This window comes from Phoca vitulina, unplaced genomic scaffold, assembly GCF_004348235.1.
Source record: "Phoca vitulina isolate PV1807 unplaced genomic scaffold, GSC_HSeal_1.0 scaffold25, whole genome shotgun sequence".
NCBI classification, from domain to species: Eukaryota; Metazoa; Chordata; class Mammalia; order Carnivora; family Phocidae; genus Phoca; species Phoca vitulina.
The window spans coordinates 16,379,288-16,391,489 of record NW_022589728.1 but is presented as its reverse complement, the minus strand read 5'-3'; positions in this window follow the sequence as shown (position 1 = coordinate 16,391,489).

Genomic DNA, 12,202 nt, shown 5'->3' with positions numbered 1-12,202 from the left:
ACTGGGTGTTATACGCAAACAATGAATCATGGAACACTACATCAAAAACTAATGATGTGATGTATGGTGACTAACATAACATAATTAAAAAAGAAAAAAAGAATTAACATTAAAAAATGTCATTCTGTTGTCAGAAATGGTGATAGTTTAGCTGGGTAGACAGATTTATACAATTAAAAATAATTTTCCTTTGGAACACTGTAATTATACTACCACCATTGATGTCTTTTAAAAAGCCAGTGATAATGAGAAATTTGATGCAAGTATGATTCTCATTCCTTTAAAAGGACCTGTTGTTTCTTTTGGACCTAGTGGCCAAGAGCTTGGGCTCCAGAGTCACATTACCGTAGGTTTGAATCCCAGCTCCATTGAAAACTTTCAGTATGAACTTGGCAAGTTACTTAAGTCTGTGTTTTATTTCACTTGTAAATAGGAGAAAATGCTATTTAATTAAAGGGTTGTTAAGAGGATTAAATAAGTATTTGTGAAGTGTTTAGAAGAGTAGCTGGTATACCTAATGCTCAATAAATGTTAGCTGCAGTTATTAGTACTGTTCTTTATACCTTTGGTATTTAAAAATTTTACGTGGAATTTTTACATGGAACTTTGATCACTCAGAGCTCAGCAGTACTTTTATTTTTCTGAAGACTCATGCTCTTCAGTTTTAGGAAACCTTTTTATATTCAGTAATAATTTCCTCTTCTCTCTTTGCTCTGTTCTCTTCTTCTGGTTCTTCTTATATTGAATTTGTCAATATTGGAACTCCTGGAATCAGGATTGTTTACTTCACATAATAAGTTACAAAGTTTTTCATCTTTTTTGTTAAATGAGAATTATCTCTATAAATTTAAAAAAAAACTTCAATAGTACATACATTACAGACAGGAGCTGCTTTATGGAGGTCACTTATTGATGACTTTCTGAATTCTTCATAAATACCTGTTTTGTATGTCCTGTTTTAATTTAAGTTACTTATAATGGAAAGTTGTATGTTTTCTAGACGTTTTTAATGTTACTAGCATATAGTTGTGTATTCTGTAATAAAAATTTTTATGTTTGATACTTCATGCAATTTCTTATACATAGCTTTAAAAATTTTTTTTCTCTGTTTAGATTTAACAGAGGCTTATGTAATGTATTAGTTCTGAATTTTAAACTTAATAAATTGGTAATAATCAATTTCACTGTTTAATTTGTTTTCTAATTACTTTACCATTTTTTCTTAGAGATTTTGTTACTGCTCTTTGCGTAAATCTTCAGTTGAATTTGAATTAAGTTTCTCATTTGTGACCAATAAAAAGATTAAAAGTATGAATTTTTTTTTTTTTTTTAGAGAGAGGGCACACACATGGGCACATAGAGGCATGCACAAGCAGGGGGGCAGGGAGGGGCACAGGAAGAGGAAGAGGGAGAATTCTAAGCAGGGGCGTGGAGCCCAATGCAAAGCTCAATCTCACGACCCCGAGATCATGACTAGAGCCAAAATCAAGAGTTGGACATTTAACAGAGCCACCCAGGTGCCCCCAGTTTTAACTTTTTAAAAACTGCATTTAATTGCTATAGAATTTGCCCCCAAAATTTCAATTTTGTTATGTTTTTATTAACTCTTAGAATATTTTCAATGGACGGTTTATCTCATGTAATATTTTTGCTTTAATTTCTACTTGGCTTATGGAGTAATTAAGTCAAAATGGATCAAAAATCTGAATGGAAGAACTAAAACTCTCAAGCTCTTAGAAGAAAACATAGGGATAAATCTTAATGACTTCGTATTTGTCATGTATTAGCTATGATGCCAAAAATATGAGCAAGAAAAGAAAAAGATAAATTGAACTTTATAAAAATGTAAAAGCTCCTTGGTTTCAGAGGATATTGCCCAGAAAGTGAAAAGATAACCCACAGAATGTGAGAAAATATTTGAAAATCATATATCTGATAAAGGTACTTATATCCAGAATATATAAAGAACTCTTACAACGCAGTAGTAAACTGACAACCCAATTAAAAAATGGACAGAAGATCTAAATAGATGAATCTCCAAGGAAGATATACAAATGGTTAATAAGCACGTGAAAAGATGCTCAAGATCATTAGTCATCAGGGAAAGGCAAATCAAAACTGCAATAAGTACCACTTCATATGCACCAGGATTGCTATAATAAAAAAAATCAGATAACAAGTGTTGACAAGAATGTGGGAAACCAGAACCCTCATACCCTGCTGGTGGGAATGTAATCTGGTGCAACCATTTTGGAAAACAGTTTAGCTGTTGCTCAAACAATTAAAAACATAATTACTATAGGACACAGCAGCAGTTCTACTCATAGATATATATCCAAGATAAATAAAAACATATCTACACAAATGGAGATATTTATCTATACAAATTCATGTACATAAATGTTTGTGACAACATTATTCATGACAGCCAAATGGTGGAAATAACCCAAATATCCATCAATTGGATAAACAAAATGTGGTCTACACATATGAGGGACTATTATTTGGCCTTAAAAAGGAATAAAATACTGGTGCATGTTACAATATGGATGAACCTTGAAACCATCATGCTCAGTGAGAGAAGCCAGTCACAAAAGACCACATATTATATGATTTATTTCATATTAAATGTCCAAAACAGGGAAATCTATAGAGTCAGAAAGTAGATTAATGGTTGCTGGGGTGGAGGTGGAGGATTTGGAGGGTTGGGTGGGATGATTTCCAAAGAGTATGGGATTTTTTTTTTTTTGAGGTGATGAAAACTTTCTAAAATTGACTGTGGTCATGGTTGCACATATCTTTGAATATACTGAAAACTATCAAATTGTACACATTAAATGGGTGAATTGTATGGCATGTGAATTATATCTCAATAAAGCTGCTAAAAAATAAATAAATTCTATATGGTTAACATTGCTGCTCTGGTTTGTTGTTGTTCACTAAGTATCTTTGTCTAACCATTTATTTTTAGATGATATTAATTTATATTAATTTTCATAGTTTTCCAGTTGATCAGAGTTCAGTCATTGTATGTTCTGTCATACATTTTAAAAATGTCTATCTTTTGCTGTGAAAATTATCTGTCTTTTTTGTTGCTCTGTAATAAGTGGGATAGGCAGCAACTCTTTCCTTAGTTCTCTTAGTGTTACTTAAAAAATTTCTGAAAGTGTTTTTGGTTCTGGTTCCACTGTGGTGGAATAAACCCATTACAGCAACTCCTCCAGTGGATTACAACTGAAATACAGAACAAAATACAAAAGGAACCACCTGTGAACTCTGATGAAAAGTAAACATAAGCAGTACTGTGAATGGGAATCAGATTTAAGGGTGGGTTTCTTCTGTAGCAGTTTTTCTGCAGGGCATGTCCTTTATCATGGATTAGCACAGCAACATAGGCAACTAAAACTCCAAGAGAAACCCATCCTTCTGGCCGAGGGAACCAGGCAAGAGAGTGAAGCACACAGGAGGGGAGAAAGCTAAAGAATGGGGCCCCCAATTTCTGTTTATGAAACCACACGAGACAGTCTAACCTGTGAAGGCTACAAGGAGGAGACAAGACCAAAGCAACATAGTAAAGGCTTAATGAACAGAAATGAGATTGGAAACATTCACGCAGGTCTCAGATTAGTCCCTGAATAATGCTCACCTGAGTTGAAACCAAACCAATGCAGCAAAGGGTTAGAGAACTGATCTGATATTTGCTCTGTTGCCTATAGAAGATAAGGCAGAAATAATGCTTTGAATCTAACCATGGTGACTGCCTGTTAACGGTGTGTGAAATAACTAAAATAACAATGAGATGCTACTACGCGCCTATTGGGATGTCCAAAATCTGGGACACATGCCGGAAAGGATGTGGAGCAACAGGACCTCTCATACATTGCTGGTGGGAATGCAACATGGAACAGCCACTTTGGAAGACAGTTTGGCGGTTTCTTACAAAACTAAACATACTCTTAACCATATGATCCAGCAATTGCACTCCTCGGTATTTACTTAAAGGAGTTGAAAACTTATATCCACACAAATTTATAGCAGCTTTCTTCATAATTGCCAAAACTTAGAAGCAGCCAAGATGTGCAATAGCAGATGAATGGAAAAATAAACTGTGGTACATCCAAACAAAGGAACATTATTTAGCACTTAAAAGAAATAAACTATTAAACCATGAAAAGACCTGGAGGAAACTTATATGTTTATTACTAAGTCAATTGTTGCCCCGAATATCCTTCCCTCCCAGTTTTCATCAATCTGTAACTAAAAAACTCCATACATTTGATTAAGCATCTTATTTTAGAAACTTTATATTCTACTTCTACTACTCTGAGGTCAACATTTTTCTGATATTATTTATAATACTTCTCTCCTATTTTAGTATTTATAGCCTGTTCTATTAAATCATAGCTCCCTCAATCATGACTTCCTCCAGGCATCCCTCTGTGATGTGAACTATATGAAGAGTAATTTTTGCAGACAAGGTGATATACTTTCCAAACATTGACAAATCTGACAATGTCCTTTTTCTTTCATATATGAACAAGTTGGAAAGAGAGAGGAAAGAGAAATACATTTAAATATCTACTATATTTTAAGCACTTTAAAAAGCCATCATCTCATTTTTTTTTCTTATTTTGACCTTGTGAGATAAGTATTATTTCCGTTTTATAAGTGAAAAATTGTTAATGCTTCAAAAGAGAAAATATTTTGCTTATATATGTCATAAATGGAAGAACAAGGGACATGACTTGAACCCTGGTTGTTGTGCTCCAAAGCCCCTACTCCTTTGCACCACACTTCATCTTGATTTGTTTTCACATATTGAGGCATCAGTCAGTTGATCCTTGCCTTCCTCAGGCCCTCTGGGTGTCAGAGATGGGTGTCTTCATCCTGCTACCTCAGAAACACTCACAGATCCTCACCAAAGCAGGCAATCTGTCAGCAAGCTCTCAACTAGAAGCTGGAATAATAGCTATCATTTATTGAGCATCCTACAGTGATAGGCATTGTAACAAGTGTTTTACTACTTAAATATATAATTTCTATTTTACAGGTGAAAAAACTGAGGCTGCCTATTAGCACCTAGCTGGTAGGTGGTGGAGCCAGGATTGGTCTGCATGTCTCTCTAATTCCAAAGCCCATGCCTTAACCATTATGTCACTCTGCCTTCATAAAGTCAGTGTCTGGGGTTGTTGGACACACATATACCTACATAATCAAATTCTTCCATTATTTTCCATTGTGTTGGCTTATAAAGTCTGATTGAATCTCTACTATGACTCTCTAATTAGCTCTTAATTCCTCCTGTTGAGATTGGAACTTTACTCTGAATTTTAGCTCATTTTGTTGGATGTCATGTCTGACCTGCTTTCTTCTTTCCATTTTTTTTTTTAAATTTATTTATTTGAGGAAGAGAGACAGTGCACCAGTGAGAGAGCAGGGGGAGGGACAGAGGGAAAGAATCTCAAGCAGACTACCTGCTGAGCAGGGAGCACCACACGGGGCTCGATCGCATGACCCTGAGATCATGACCTGAGCCAGAATCAAGAGCCAGATGCTTAACTGACTGATCCACCCAGGCTCCCCTCCATTTTTTTTTTTTTTTTTCACTTTCACCTGTTGCCTGGGAGCACTGATCTGGTATACATTGCTACGTGCTTGTCTTCTAGTATCTCTGTTGGCTACAATGTTTTCTTTCCTTGATATAACTCCCAGATTAGATTAGCTTGGATATCATGCTGAGACACCACTTGATGCATCATCTCTATAGCCAAGTTTAGTTTCTCTGCCTTTGTTCTCCATGGAGTCAGCATACATGAATGAAATGGAGTTTTCCTGATAATTAGGAGATAAGATGGTCTTGGAGCATGACTAGTAATAAGGAACCCAAAAGCTATTCAAAGCAGGAAAAGCACATAGATGTTGTTTGTCAGTGGGTTCATAAGGGTAACTGGTCCTAGGAAAATATGATTCTTTGTAAAATGAAACAAGTTAAATTGTGCATTAAGGGAGAGAAAGAGAGAGAGAGAGAAAAGAGTAACCTGTAATATATCTAGAGTAGCCTGCAAAATCTAACTAACAAGAATATATCCTTATTTATCCAGCATTACCAAAAAGTGGGGAAAAAATCCAGTCATTCCATTGAAGGCCAAAGATAGTTCCTAAGGGTTTACAAGGTCTTGATAAAATAATCCCTGTTGACTATGCAACTTCCTTTTCTTCAATTCCGGTTACTGAAGGAAACTTCTGGTTATGAAATTATCTTCCAGAATGTCTTGAAAAAAGAAAAATAGGTAAATACTACAGCAATAGAAGAATATTTCTTTTATAAATTGGTGTTCTGATGTCACTTGTGAGTTTGAGAGATGTACCTCAGTCCTGGGAAACTGATTGACTATAGGTTTTTTGACTAAATTGCGTTTGAGAACTAGCAAAGCTGAGGATTAGACACTGGGATGTGGGTTCCTATATCAATGTACGGCTACTTCATGGACTGTCTTCTGAGGGACTATCCATTTCCCTTACCTTTACTACTCTCTTAATTCTCTCAATAAAGAAAATACAACCCAGTATAACTCACTTTCCTTTCTCCACTGCGCATTGCCACTGGGGTCACTGAATGCTTTCATTTAGACCCACATGAATCATGAAGAAAGTTATGTACAGAGACATAAATGCACATTCTATGGGTATAAGATGAAGTATGAATTTAATTCTATTAATAACCAGATTCTAGTTTAAAAGTAAATGATGTCTTATTTGTAGTGTATCTACAGCATTGTTTCTCAGATCTCACCGGGCTCTCTCTTGACCTGCTCTTTAAGACCCCTATTAGGATATTTTTGTACTCCACTCTTCAGCGATTTCAATTTAATTTTGTTTCAGGAGTTATATCACAGAGAATTATTAGTTTTTAATTTTTTACATCATTTCTTTCTTGGAGTAGAAATTAATCCTATGAAAATTTTCTTTCAAACTTCAAATATAATGTTGAAAAAGAAAAATAGACTTAAATATTGAGCTAGAGAAGGGAGGCTAAGGGGGTCCTCTGGTCCTGCCTTTGACATGGGTGAGGACTTAGCTACATGCCTCACTATAGTCAGTTCTTCCCTTGGTTGGGGTGGGTCCGTGGCCCCAGCTGGCTCAGCTAGCTCCTGCCACCCACTGATTTTTTAGAAATAGGAATTCTGGACAATAAATAACAGTGCCACAAAAACTATGCTTAGGCACTACTTAATGTCACTTTGACTAAAGAACTTGACTCTATGTTATTTGCTTTGTGGGAAGAGAAGGAGGATTGAGTTTCATGCTGCAATAAAGAATCATTCTTCTTTTTTACTTTTTTTTTAGAGGGAGAGTACAAGTAGGGGAAGGGGCAGAGGGAGAGAGAGAGAATGAATCTCAAGCAGATTCCACGCCCAGTGTGGAGCCTGATGTGGGGCTCTATCCCACCACCCGGAGATCATGACCTGAGCAGAAATCAAGAGTCAGAAGCTTGGGGCGCCTGCATGGCTCAGTCTGTTAAGCGTCTGCCTTTGGCTCAGGTCATGGTCCCAGGTCCCGGGGTCCTGGGGTCTTGGGATCGGGCCCCGCATCGGGCTCCCTGCTTGGTGGGGAGTCTGCTTCTCCCTCTCCATCTGCTGCCCCCCCTTCTTGTGCTCTCTCTCTCTCTGTCAAGTAAATAAATAAAATCTTAGAAAAAAATGATTCCGAAGCTTAACCAACTGAGCCACCCAGTGCCCAAAGAATCATTATCCTTCACCCTTTTTATTCCTCCCCACTTTAAACATCCATCCATGGCATCAGCACCTTTGGAACACTCCCAACTTCTTCTTCTTTTTTTTTTTTTTAAAGATTTTATTAATTTATTTGAGAGCATGTGCACGCGCTAGAGAGAGAGAGAGAGAATGAGCATGGGGGAGCAGCAGAGGCAGAGGGAGAAGCAGGCTCCCCACTGAGCAGGGAGCCCGATGTGAGACTTGAACCCAGGACCCTGGGATCATGACCTGAGCTGAAGGCAGATGCTTAACTAACTGAGCCACTCAGGCGCCCTGGAACACTCCCAACTTCTGAGTGACATTGCATTACATAATAAGATCCAAGAGCTTTGTTGTATGAACAAAACCCATTAATTGAGAGTGTAAATTCTGAAAGCATATTTGGAAAAACAAAACTTCATTAAAAGGAAACAATCAGAAGGATCTGTGAAATAGGAACTTATTTATTTTTCTGTGGTTGGTATGTCTGAAGACATCTATGAGCTCTGAAATTAAAAAAAAATGGATGTTTCTATTTTATTTCACTTCATATTATTCTTTTACTCATCGTTTCTACCTTTATGTGTTTGTCAAGCCTCTAACTCCAGATTATTAGCTGTAGATGCTTAAAATATATGTCTTCATTATGTCATACATTATTTCTATACATGTGCACCAGTGTAGGTGAAATTTGGTTGTCATTAAGTATCCATCTTTACTTGAGTACTAATCGTTTTACTATCCAGGGTAGATTGGTAAATTCCTTATCTTTGTAAAATGGACAATTTTTATAATACCTGATTTACAGTTTTCCTCCCAAGACATTATTACCCTCCATCCATCAAGTGAGTAGGTAAAATGACATATGGAGGATATCAAGACTATCCAAGAAAGTGAAAAGTCCTTTATTTATCCTTCAATCAACAAATATTTGTTGAATAATGTGTTTAGTACTGATGTATGAACTCAGATCATTTTATGTGATATTTACCAGCATATTCTAGCATTAATATTTATTCTTGAAGGAGGAGAGGGACAATATTCATTGAGCACCATGCCAGGTAAATCATGTCATGCATTTCAGTTACTTTTCAGTGCCAGTTAGACAGGACTCAAATTTCCATGGAATCTGAAATAATTTTTGTAAATCTCAAGATTTTAAAAATAATATTCTCTAAAATATTTTTATTCATGTTCTCCACAAACTATGCATAAATAATTAGCATCAAGACATCTTTTTATCATTTTGTATGTGCCATTTTCCAAAATACCATGCATATTAACCTGGAAGAAGATGATGAGACACTAATGTAATTGCATTACTGGTTAAATTTCTTTATTTAAAAAGAACTATTCTGGATAGCTGGACCAATTTTCTAATATATTTTCATTTTCCAAAAATTCTCCATTATGGAGTTAAATATTTGAAAATCATAGTACAATATAAACATGCCACTCTCCTAGGTTTCTCTGTTATTCTCGCTGTATATGCCTCTACATAGACTGTGAACTCTTTAAAGAAACTCAAGACTGTTTAGATCACTGTTTTATCCCCAAAGTCTAACTCAGTAAATGTTTATTGAAAGAATCACTTTAAAAGAACCTTCTTACAAGGCAATAACTATAAATATTTAAACAATACCTTATTGCTAGCTTTTAAAGTAATTTCTCAGCAGATTTAGTGAATGAGACAAGCCTGTTTAATAAATTATAGTATTCAACTGTAATTTTCCCATCCCTGGTTTTCTGTCTTCTTTTTGGAACTTTGTGCACTGATTTGGTAAGCTTTTCCACAAACTTCAACATTTTAATAATTTTTCTAAGAAAAAATTGTGAAGCGTAGTTAAAATTTGAATTATGACATGAGCTTTACCTAACAATTCTAGCCTATTAATAATGCTTTTCCTATAATATATGTGTGCCAGTTCTCATGTTTGGAAATTTTATAAAATTATTCCTTTGCTCTTTGTATTCATTTGCCGTTGACACTATAACAAACTACCACAAACTTAGTGGTATTCTCTTGCAATTCTGGAGATCAAAAATCTGTAATCAGTTTCACTGGGCTAAAGTCAATGTGTCCCGGGGCTGGTTCCTTCTGGAGAGAATCCATTCCTTGCCTCTTTCAGCTTCTAGAGGCTGCCTCCGTTCCTGGCTCCTGTCCTCCCTTCATCTTCAAAGCTAGCAGTGCAGCATCTTGCTTCTGTCATTGCATTGCCTTCTTCTTCTTTATGCAAATCTCCCTCCACCTTCTCCTGCAAGAAAACGTGTGATTACATTCATGGCCCATTCAGAGAATCCATGACAATCTCCCCATGGCAGGATCCTTAATTTAATCACACCTGCAAAGTCTGTTTTTACAATATGGGGTAGCATTCACAGGTTCTAGGAATTAGGACCTAGATATTGTGGGGGCCATTGTCCAGCCTACCATACCCTTCTCTATTTAATTTCTATTTAATTTAAAATCTGTGATGCTTTCCTAATAAAAATGTCTTAAAATATGTACTAAAACATTTATTTTTATTGATGCTATTGGCTACTTTCTGTTTTACTTTTATTTACTATAAATAATTTTTTTTTAGATTTGTTTATTTATTTGAGAGAAGAGAGAGAGAGAGAGCGAGAGCACACAGAGGGAGAGGGAGAAGCAGACTCCTGGCTGAGCAGGGAGCCCGACGTGGGCCTCGATCCCAGGACCCTGAGATCATGAACTGAGCTGAAGGTAGAAGCTTAACTGACTGAGCCACCCCGGTGCCCCTACTTTCTCTTTTAAAGAATTAAATAATTTTAAATAAAACATGCTAAATTATATTTTCACAGAAAATACACATTTTTATCAAGTTGTCATTTCCCAAATCTCCTGAATCTGATCCCTTGTGGTGATATTGTGGAAGACTGTGGAAGGTCAAGGGGTGGAGAGGCAGTTAGTTTGGTCAGTGTACTCTTCACACTCCAGAAAACAGCAACTGAAACTGGTAGGATTTATTTCATTCTGTTCTGACACTTCTCCCCTTCTGCAAGCTTTCTTTCCTTCTTCTTTCTTCTTTCTTCTTCTTCTTCTTCTTCTTCTTCTTCTTCTTCTTCTTCTTCTTCTTCTTCTTCTTCTTTTCTTCTTCTTCTTCTTCTTCTTCTTCTTCTTCTTCTTTCTTCTTCTTTTTTATGAGAGGGAGAGAGAGAGAGAAAGTGCACAAGTGGCAGGGGGTTGGGGGGGCAGAGGGAGAGGGAGAGAGAATCTTAAGTAGGCTCCACACTCAGCAAGGAGCCTGATGTGGGGCTTGATCTCACAACCCAGAGATCATGACCTGAGTGGAAATCAAGAGTCGGACACTTAACCAACAGAACCACCCAGGCGCCCCTGCAAGCTTTTTTATTTATGGAAGATGAAAATGTTGAAAACAGAAAACATATGTTTACTCAATTTCACATTCCGCTTGGACTGGTGCATTGTTCTGAATATGCCACACCCTCTAAAATGTCTATCCCTCGCATCTGTGCTGTTCCCAGTCTCTGAAAAGCTCTGTCAACTCTCTTCCTCACTGATAGCACTTTCTTAGCCTTCGAACTTAGCCAGGGATCACAGTCTCAGGGAAGTCTCTGTAAGTCCCTCCCATGTGACCTCAACACACCCAGCCTATAGCTATGATATCACTCATTATCCTGAATCGCAGCTACTTACTTACTGGTCTCTCTTCTCCTCTAGCTTGTATGCTCCATAAGGGTGGGAACTGTGTCCTTCAGATTGCAATACCTAACATTCTATCCAGCACAGAGTTGCTGTTCACTAAATGTGTGTAAGTAAATTCAATAATTGTGTGCTGACTAAATGAATGTTTCATTTACCAATGATTTACTAATTTCACTAACTTTTCTAACATTGCAATTTTTGACACATGCACACTCCATAAAGTGTGGGGCATAGTAAGAAAATGGGGAAAGTTTTTTCATTTATCATTATAAAAACATAAAACATAAATATTGATATTATAAAAACATAAATATGTAAAATATTTTCTCCATTTTGGGGGTGGAATTATATAGTTCAGATCATACACTGGCACCTGAATTTGTGGTTCTGGCTAAATGGGCTAGTCAAGATGGAACAAATATGTATCAATATCCCTCTGAAAGCAGTGTCAGTAGGTCATACAGTTTCCACCTAAAAACTCTGACAAAGGAGGCATATATATATATGTATATATATATACACACACACACATATATTAAATATTTATATATTTATATTTTACACAAAATAGTATATAATCTATAAATATATATGATTCTCATAGAATCGCAGAATACTGAGACCATGGAGACTATAGGAATCATTGATTTTGCTGTGTGTGTGTGTTACTTTTAAGACGAGGACAGGTACGCGTGTAGAAGTATTGATTTGCCCCAAATCCGAGAGTCAAACCTGAGACTAGAATCCAGCCCTCCTGCAT